We start from the raw sequence: 11,062 nt of genomic DNA on the forward strand, positions 1-11,062 counted from the left end.
ATTTATTCATTTAACTAACTAGAAGCGTTAATATTGCAGTTATAAATTCGATGACGTTTAATCCATTTCCTTATTTCCATCAATACAATTAGTTAGTACTATTAACCATCATAATAAAAGTAAGACCCATAGTGGTATTGTTTGTGGCAATAATTGAAATGAATAATTATACACTGGGATGGAGATTATTATTAAATGCTTTTTATGCCACAAAAAATCACTTATCTTTCTATGTGGACCTTACAGACTCGACATATCATCCTCCAAGTCACTTACTAGTTTCTGATTATGTTGTGGTGTGAAACTCAAACAATAATTTTGGTCGCGGACTGTGAAGTTTTTGTAGGAATGTTTTCATTTGTAAAATTCATTTTGTAGTCCCGAAATTTTTGTCAGTTGTTGAGAGATTTTAATGTTATTGGAAAAATTATCCACAAAATGTAAATGTAAATTCAATATATGGTTTTCTACAGCTCATAGCATAATCAACGCGTTCAAACGTAAACAAAAACCGATGATATGTTCAGGTTTATATTTTTTCCAAGTCACCAAGATGAGTAATTCCATGTAGTAAGTGTGAAAAATCGAACCCAAGCCAATATTTATTATCAGTGTAAGTAAAACAAGCTTTATGTTATAATCTTTTAAAGATCAGTTCTATGATAGGCTGCAGTCGATCGTCGAGAAGTGCCCAATAGAGCACCTGACCCTTCTGTTAGTTATGTCCATAACTAACCAATCAAATTGTTGCTTAAGCTCCCACCACGTCAATCTGGTCTGATGTGTCTGTAAACTATCCCTGTTGCATGTGACTTACCAATTGAAAGACATTATTATCCTATTATATTAGTGTGACTCATAAATTTTATTCATTTTATTAAGACACGCAATACTGGTCGGTATGTTTGTGCGTTTCACTTAATGACTGTAATTCTTTAATTATTGTACTAATCTAATCGTTTTTATGTTTAGAAACAGATAAAGTTTAAAGCCAAGTTGTCCTTGTTCTGACTATAGCTTTCACATAGACTCTGAGATCGCCAGTATCGCGTTTACAGTTTAATAGCATATCTGTAGGACAAAATAAATCCTACATAGTTTCGACCAGTATCTCATCAAAAATTCATAGACTGAGTACTGTTAAATGTCTATGGTGAATCATAAAACTGGTCAGATTCCTGAATTGTCTCCCCACTATTCAGAAACTCATGATGATGACCAGTTTGGGGGAAATAGCTGTCGAATGGATCCCTTGTTAGAGTTAGAATTAGCTAAAATACGCTTAGCTCAGACAGAAAGAGAAATCGAGCTGGAACAGTTGCGTCAAAAGGGAAGAGAACATTATAACCAAGTGGCTGACAAGGTGATGTATAAGTCTACATTTGCCTCGCCTGCAGTTGATATTCCTCCTGGAAAAGACTGGATAACAATGATATCTAGAGCTTTAGACCTACCAAAGAGAGAGATTATAAGGTTTGATGGTAATCCCATGAACTATTGGAGTTTCATACGAAATTTCAAAGACTGTTTTGATGAAAGAGTTGGATTCCGATCTAGGTTAAACTATTTGATTCAGTATTGTGATGGTGAAGCTAAGGCTACCATTGTTCACTGTGCATTGCTTGAGCCAGAAGAAGGCTATCGAAAGGCGTTAGAGCTTCTCGAGGAAGCATTTGGTCAAAAGCACATCGTGGCCCATGCATTTATTGATAAGATGCTGAATATCCCTGCTATTAAGGGGACTGATCCAGATGGTTTAAGAAGACTGTCTCGTGAGATGCATGTTTGTGAGCTCACACTTACGCAGATGGACTATGTATCCGATCTTAATTCTACAAAGACCATCGAGTGTATGTTCTTAAAACTCCCACTGCATTTACAGAGAGAATGGGTTAAAGTTGCATCTAGGATTCTTAAGACAGGTAGAGAGCCTTTATTCAAGGACCTTTGTGAATTTGTGAAGGAGCAATCAGACATTGCTAATACTAGGTATGGATTACTTGTCAGCGGTGATCTTTCTAACCGCAACCAAAGACAATCGGTTACCGTTACAAAAAAGCCCCTTGACTCAGAGTACAAAGTGAGAGTGTCGTTTGCTAACACTAGTGGGTCTGATGTCTCCCCACACGTAGGACCAAGAACTCTTGGGTTATCATGTTTATTATGTACTGGGAACCATCCATTGGACCAATGTGAAAGGTTTAGAGATAAGGATGTTAGTGAAAGAATAGAATTTGTATTAAGGAAGAAGTTATGTAATGTCTGTCTGAAGGCGAACCATATAGCAAGAAACTGTCGAGCACCAAGATCATGTACCGTCAAAGGATGTGGTTGGAGACACCATACGTTGTTACATAGGAAGCAGGGAGAACAGAGAGATAGCGATAGTGATGCTTGCATTAATACTCATTTCTGTACGGAGGGAAGTGTTAAGCGTATGCAGAGACCAGTAGCATTTGCAGTAGTGCCTGTATGGATAAAAAATGGTGAGAAGATTATTCAGACTTGCGCCTTTCTAGATAGCGGATCAAATACCTCTCTCATTGCTGATGATCTGGCTGATGAGTTAGGCCTCGAGGGAAAACCGAAAATGGTGTCTCTAAAGACTCTTAGTAATGAATCGTCATTGATATCCAAAGAGGTCGATGTAGAGTTGCACTCGATAGATTTCTCATCATCTGTTAAGGTGCTGAAAGTGTTGACTGTTAAGAAACTACCGGCGGTTTACAGGACTGTGCCAACGGTGCATCAAATGGCATCCTGGTCTCATTTAAAAGACACAAGTTTTCCGAGAGTAGAAGACGAGAATGTCAAACTGTTGATTGGGTGTAACGCTCCGGGCGTACACGAGATAAAAGAGAAGAGAATGGGAAAATCTAATGAACCATACGCTATAAAAACTGCTTTAGGATGGACGTTGTTTGGACCTTACAGTGAGACCACGAGAAATATGAGTATCATAAATCATTTATCACTTAAAGATGAACCAGAAACCTGTAAAATGAAAGTACATTTGTCTGGTGCGATCTCATCACCAAGTCGCGCAACGTTTGCTCTACAAAAGACTATCCTGGGTAACGAGGCTAGATTTCCTGAATGCATTATACAGACAGCGAAGGAAAAGTTCTACGTTGATGATTTATTAACCAGTGTTGATACGTTAGAAGAAGCTAAATTAGTATATTCTCAGCTGAAGGAAATGTTACGTTTAGGGGGTTTTAATCTAACCAAGTGGGACAGCAACAATGTCGAATTAATGAAGTTTATTCCAGAGGAAGACCGCGTAGAAAGGAACGTAGATATTTGTTTATCTGTGGAAAGAAATGAAGGGATTCTAGGAAAAGAGTGGAATGTTCGAACGGATAAGATCTTCAGGATGTGCAAGTTGGATGTGACTCCTGCAAGGAAAACCATTTTGTCGTATGTAGCATCTATATTCGACCCAGATGGGTTTATAGCTCCAATTGTTTTACCAGCTAAATTAATTTCGCAAGATGCTTGTCGGCTAAATCTTCCATGCAACGAAGAGCTTCCTAGGGAGTGCTTTATAGGATGGAACTGTATGCTCAGAGGTATGAAGCGCTTAAGTAAACTGTTGCTTCCCAGATGTCTCGTACTAGGATTATACAAACCACTACCTACTCAGATTTATCGCTTTGTCGACGCCACAGAATTCGCATATGGTGTTGTGGCGTATGCTCGTTTTAAAGATGTCTCGCGTCAAGTTCATCGTTCCTTTTTATTAGCCAAGTCCAGGGTTGCTAAGCCAAAAATAAAAGCACCATGTGATCATAATCCCAAAACAACTCTAAGAAAGCCTAAGAAAAGGAAGGTCACCAAGCCGAAAGTGAAGACACCGAAAAAGCCAAAGGTCACTTTGACAAAGAAGTCAGTAAATAAGACCGTGAAGAAGCAGACAGCACATATTCGCCGTGGTATTGTACATGGTGTTGGGAAAGACGCCTTTGTGCGAGTTGTGAATAAGAGTAAGGATGGTTCTGATAAATTTAAAAAAGCCAATGCTAATCGTAGACAGATTATGTGTAGTTGGAACCAGAATAAGATAGCAAATGCTCTTTTAGAAAGAGGTTGTGAATGGCGTTTTAAACTTCCTAGAGCTAGTCATCGAGGCAGTGTATGGGGACGCATTATAAAGTCGATAAGAAGGATTCTACAATCACTACTGTTTCAAAAGGTATTGACGGACGAGTCTTTGGAGATGTTTTTAATAGAGATTGAAGGGATAATGAACAATCGACCATTCGTAAAGCTAGTTAACGACTGTGATGACCTGGATGTACTTACGCCAAATAAGTTATTGTTAGTTTACAGAGGTGTATCATTCGACGAAGCGCAGATGAGTAAAACGCGCTTATATAACGAGAGATGGAAGGAAGCTCAACAACTAGCCAACCTATTCTGGAACAGATGGTTACGGGAGTACCTACCAACCCTTCAGGCGAGATCCGAGTGGTTGGACATGAGGAAGAATCGACAACCGGGAGATTCGGTGTTAGTAAACAATACTGGCTCACCGAGAAATCTGTGGCCGAAAGCTATAGTTAGACAGGTCAATTATGGTCCAGATGGACGAGTCAGAACAGTTCGACTGAAGACAGTAACCGAAGAGATCAGCCGGGATATACGGAACCTGTGCCTACTGGAAGAGGCCGATTGTTTGAGCGCGACAGTAGAGAAGCCTGAATGTGGTGTCCGCTTGGGGGGGAATGTTAGTTATGTCCATAACTAACCAATCAAATTGTTGCTTAAGCTCCCACCACGTCAATCTGGTCTGATGTGTCTGTAAACTATCCCTGTTGCATGTGACTTACCAATTGAAAGACATTATTATCCTATTATATTAGTGTGACTCATAAATTTTATTCATTTTATTAAGACACGCAATACTGGTCGGTATGTTTGTGCGTTTCACTTAATGACTGTAATTCTTTAATTATTGTACTAATCTAATCGTTTTTATGTTTAGAAACAGATAAAGTTTAAAGCCAAGTTGTCCTTGTTCTGACTATAGCTTTCACATAGACTCTGAGATCGCCAGTATCGCGTTTACAGTTTAATAGCATATCTGTAGGACAAAATAAATCCTACACCTTCTGATAGGAGATTTAAGTGCAAAGGTTGGAATGGACAACACCGGATATGAAGACATCATGGGTCGACATGGACTGGGAGAAAGGAACGAAAATGGTGAGAGATTTGCGAACCTATGTGCCTTCAATAAACTGGTCATAGGCGGCACTATATTCCCACATAAACGCATTCACAAAGCCACTTGGATTTCACCGGACCACACTACACAGAACCGAATCCACCATATCTGCATCAACAAAAAGTTCAGGAGGACGATGGAGGATGTGAGAACCGGGAAACGAGCTGATATAGCATCAGATCACTTGTTGGTCACCAAGATGAAATTAAAACTTAAGAAGCACTGGACAACGGGGCGGACAACATCACAAAAGTTTAATACGGCTTTTCTTTGGAATACTGACAAACTCAACAAATTCAAGGTAGCCCTCAGCAACAGGTTCCAAGCCTTTCATGATCTACTCAATGGAGAGGGAACTACTATGGAGAGCAACTGGAAAGGGATAAAAAAGACAATCATTTCAACATATCATGAGGTTCAGGGCCACAAGAAGCACCGTCACAAGGAATGGATCATTGTTGGTACACTGGATAAGATTGAAGAAAGGAGGAACAAGAAGTCTTCAACACGGTATTGCTAAACAGAATGAGGAACTCCGTAGACTCCCAACTTCGAGATCAACTGGCTGGATTCCGTGAGGATCGATCGTGTGCGGACCAAATTGCAACTCTACGGATCATTGTGGAACAATCAATTGAATGGAATTCGTCACTCTATATCAACTTCATTAACTACGAAAAAGCATTTGATAGCGTGGACAGGACAACACTATGGAGGCTTCCTCGACACTTCGGCGTACCTACCTGAGAAGATAGTCAATATAATATGGAATTCCTATAATGGATTAAACTGCAAAATCGTGCATGGAGGACAACTGACAGACTCATTCGAGGTAAAGACCGGTGTCAAGCAAGGTTGCTTACTCTCCCCCTTTCTCTTTCTCCTGGTGATCGACTGGATCATGAAGATGTCAACATCTGGAGGGGAGCATGGGATACAATGGACAGCTAGAATGCAGCTGGACGATTTAGACTTCGCAGATGATCTGGATCTTCTATCACACACGCAACAACAAATGCAGGAGAAGACGACCAGTGTATCAGCAGCAGTGGGTCTCAATATAAACAAAGGGAAAAGCAAGACTCTCCGATACAATACAGCATGCACCAACCGAATTACACTTGACGGAGAAGCATTGAAGGATGTGAAAATTTTTACATGTCTGGGCAGCATCATCGACGAACACGGCGGATCTGATGCAGATGTGAAGACGCGGATCGGCAAAGCAAGAGTAGCTTATTTACGACTGAAGAACATCTGGAACTCAAAACAATTATCAACCAACACGAAGATCAGAATTTTCAATACAAATGTCAAGACAGTTCTACTGTATGAGGCAAAGACGTGAAAAACTACGAAAGCCATCATTCAGAAGATACAAGTGTTTATTAACAGTTGTCTACGCAAGATACTTCGGATGCGTTGGCGAGACACTATCAGCAATAACCTACTTTGGGAGAGAACAAACCAGATTCCATCCGGTAGAGGAAGAAGCGTTGGAAGTGGATACACATTGAGGAAATCACCCAACTGCGTCACAAGGCAAGCTCTCACATGGAATCCTGAAGGTCAAAGGAAAAGAGGAAGACCAAAAAACACATTACGCCGAGAAATGGAGACAGACATGCGAAAAATGAACAAAAGTTGGATAGAACTAGAAAGGAAGGCCCAGGACAGAGTGGGTTGGAGAATGCTGGTCGGCGGCCTATGTTCCGTTGGGAGTGACAGGCTAAGTAAGTATGTTATGATCTTAGATAGAACTGAATTTTTAGAAGTTGATGTACCATGAGATTCAGTCGTTGGCTTAGGGTATGCATATGATATATTTCTGTTTGGGGAAGAGCCTGACAACATCCACAGTCTTCTAACCACCTTTATCGACAATCCAAGGATATTTGGGATGTGGTTCTCTCCTTCTTAATGTAAAGTGTTTCTTCAAGATTGGCTTGCGTTATCACCTGAACTAGTGATAGGGAGTGAATTAGTTGAGTGTATAGGCCGCTTCACTTACCTCGAGTCTCACCAGTCTTGTTGGTCTGGTGTAATGAAATCTAGACATGCAGAGGGCTTGGTTGACTTTTACAAACTTGCGTTACTTATGGCGTAGGTGAGATGTCCGTCTGCCAACCAAAGTGCAAGTTTACTGCGACAGTAGTTCACTCCTTCCCGTTCTATGGATTTGAAAGATGACCGTTAAGAATAGAAGATATTCGTGGGATACTGGTATTCGATCATAAATGTCTTCGGACCACTGTTTATGCATTTTGGGACTACAGAGTAACCAGTGACTGAGTTAGGAATGTAGTACTTGTTAGGGATGGTAAATCGATTGATGAACTAGTAAATCTCCATCAACTGAGGTGCTTGGGACATTTGGTACGTATACCCAACCATCGCCTTTTTGGACAGGCGATGTTTTCTGTTGTAGGAGTAGGCTGGAAGAGAGATAGGGTGACTGAACCGAAACATGTCATCAGTCCATGAGGTCACTGGCAATTGAACTGAGCCATGTTAATAGGTGTAGGCTACTTGGTTAGGGCCCACGTGATTCCCGTAACCAATGGTTAGACATCACATGGCATAGCTAAAAATCGTTTATGTTAGCGCAAGGCATCCATTCTTTGTCTTCCCCCGAATTCTGAGGTTCTAAATTCTTCATAACTATTTTTGTTTTTATTTTACTAACTAACCTTATCTTTCCTATTGCTAATGATATTGTTACCACCTCTACTATTCTGGGATTTGGCCTGACAATTCCATCTCTATGTGCTCACAGGGTATGTCAACTTGAAGTAATTTACATTCGTACAGGTTCCACGTTGTGACTAACAGTTAACCTTTGATTACTTACCTATGAACAGGATCGTACCTAATCGTTGTATCTTAAAAAATTCCAAAACGGGAAAGAAGCTGCCTGAAGACGTAGTCAGTATAGTGCAATCTGACATGTAACCAGGTCTTTTAAGAAAGCTACAGATCTCAGCAAAGAAACATCTTTAAACACAAAAACACGCTGTAACTTATTCCGTATATCTGTTGAACCAACGGAAATTATTATGCACTCAACAGGTTAATCTCAGTGAAATAGGTATATTGAAGTTTAAATAAAAGTTCAACGATCAGTTCTGGAAGTTGAGAATTGAATTGAACGCAGTATTTATGAATTAATTTATTAAATTAACCAGTCACTTGTTTTGTGCTTATTTACTCAAATTAACGAACTTTTTTGATTCGAAATGTATTTCCGAAGACTCGTAGTGCAATATTGTTTTTATTAGTTTCAGTATCTTAACAATGATATTATATAATCATCGTTTATGCTTTCAGAACTTTCCCACATGGAAGACTTACTGGTCGTTTTAAATAGAATTGGATTTATAGGCTTTTTACTGAATAGTTGCTATTCAAATGATTAGTAATCGTTATTTCATTTCACCACTATCCCTCAGTTATCATCAATAAGTTACTACTACATCCTTAACTTGGTCCACTTAACCGATCACAGCTTTCTATTGAAATTCCAGGAAATTCGTTTTTAAGTTACTTAGTGATCAATGAGAGTACAGAATTATTAATTATTTACGTGCTTTTTTAGAAATTACTTTCTAGGCATTATTTAAGGGTAATTTCCATCACACTGATATCATCTAAAGAACTTCTGACTATTCTGTTTTTAAAAGACCTTTATTTTACCACCCCCTACCTCGCTCAATGTTTTCTGGCGTAAGACTGGGTTGTGAAAAGCTTTGGAGCGACCAAGCCAAGATGTTGGGTCAGTCTATGAAGCTATTAATTGCCGAACTAATCTATTATTATTATTATTATTATTACCTTTATTCAATATGTTCAGTACAACATAGAATTCCCGACACAATGTATTTCATCACGTTTATTTTACAAAACAAAAAAACGATAACTGCATGCATATATACAAAAATAAATCAATAAACTACCTGGAATTAAATGAAATGCTTTTCTAAGAAGATTTTAATCTGTACAACTTTTTAATTAGAAACATGTTTAAGAATACGAGTTATTGACCGGGTCACCTCTGACAACCTGTTCATCACGTAGTATATTTGCTAAACAAGTTGCTGTAGAGCTTTTATATGTTTGCTTGCGTGTATGTATTCTAATGTCTTGACGCCTCATCTACCAGAAAATGGAAAAGATATAAATGAAGTGGATGATTAGTATCTGATAAGATAACACCTGCTAGGAGTTTACAAGATTTCAAATGTCTATCCACAGCCATACTAATAACGAAGCTGTGTTAATAAATTCGGTCTACCTGGTTGGTGTCAATGTTTTGCGTAACTAATGGCTGAAGACTAGGTGACATAGCTCAGAATCGTTCTCACTCATTCTCTGTCGTACCTTAGATTCTGAGTCCCAAAGTTGTCGCATAGTTTTTACACCACGAACTCATTGATCTCTCTCGAGTCATATCGGCTACACCACCTCTGATTTTCTGGTATTTTTCTTGATAATTTCGTCTCACCTTACTGATATGGTATGGGAACTTGAAGCAACGCACATGCATGTGAGGCTCAACAATACTTATCACTAACTGACTGAAAGAGATAATTTACTAAACCGATTGGAATTAATAATGTCAGATGGTTAAGATTAGATATATGTATATAAGTCGAATTTAGTCCACACCAAGAATCAATAACATGTCTGTAATAAAAAGGCATCTCTCCTTCTAAACGAAAAAGAAATGTACATGATTTAACCTTTGTAGATATCCAGAATGATAATGAAAGCTCCGTAATCAAACTATCTGGCTCAAAGGACACGACACCAATATAAATATAAGAGAAAACACTATGTTTGTATCGTTACGTTTAAACACTGAGGGAGTTTGTTACGTTTTATGGTCTATTATATAAAACGATTGAAGCAATTAAATAATAATGTATGGTGCAATAAGCATTTTCATATTGTATCGAAGGGATTTCTAATTGGCACATCATGAATTATAGCAGTAAATAATCAATTTCACTAATTAGTTGTTCAAAGATCAATCCCTGTTGATATACATTATGCATCAAAATTAATCTATACCCACAGACAGATATACGCTATTGAGGAATCTTCATGCTGCTATTTTATGTTTATTCTATTTATACTTGTTTGCATTAAAATTGGTAGATTTAGGCAATATTATGATATAAAACAATTAGTCCCTTTTATAAATTAATTATGATAACTCAACTATCATTCCTAAAATGATATTCACAGGACTTGTTCAATGATAATTATTGTTGTTGTTTTTCCTCTATAGTTTTTAATTGACGGATTGATTAACCTTAAATTCATTTGGTTACTTGTTATAATTTGTTGGACAATTTCTATGCTCCATATTTGATTAATGTACTGTACTTATTGATTTGTTAAAAAAATTTTTATTCCTTCAAGTGATAATTTTCCACTGACAGATTGTATTTTATTAGCATTTGTACTTCTTTCACCGTTATTGTAACAATGTTATAGATATACTTCTGACGTATTCTATCAATAATTGTTCATGCTTGAATTGTTATTTTCATCATATTGATTGTTTTCAATGCTTTTGTAAATGATGATGTTATTGTGGATAAATGTATTGATGATTAGTCAGTATCAGAAGGGGTTTTGTGGAGATTTTAGTATTTTTATAGAGTTGAGATCATGAGTCAATTGAAGCTAGACTACCATGGAAAACCTGGAAGCACTGGACGGCCGTTTCGTCCTATTATGGGACTCCTCAGCAGTGCGCGTCCACGATCCCACACTCGCGAGATTTGAACCCGGGACCTATCAGTCTCGCGCCAGAGCCCTTAACCG

The sequence above is a fragment of the Schistosoma mansoni genome (assembly GCF_000237925.1).
Source record: "Schistosoma mansoni, WGS project CABG00000000 data, supercontig 0169, strain Puerto Rico, whole genome shotgun sequence".
Lineage (NCBI taxonomy): Eukaryota > Metazoa > Platyhelminthes > Trematoda > Strigeidida > Schistosomatidae > Schistosoma > Schistosoma mansoni.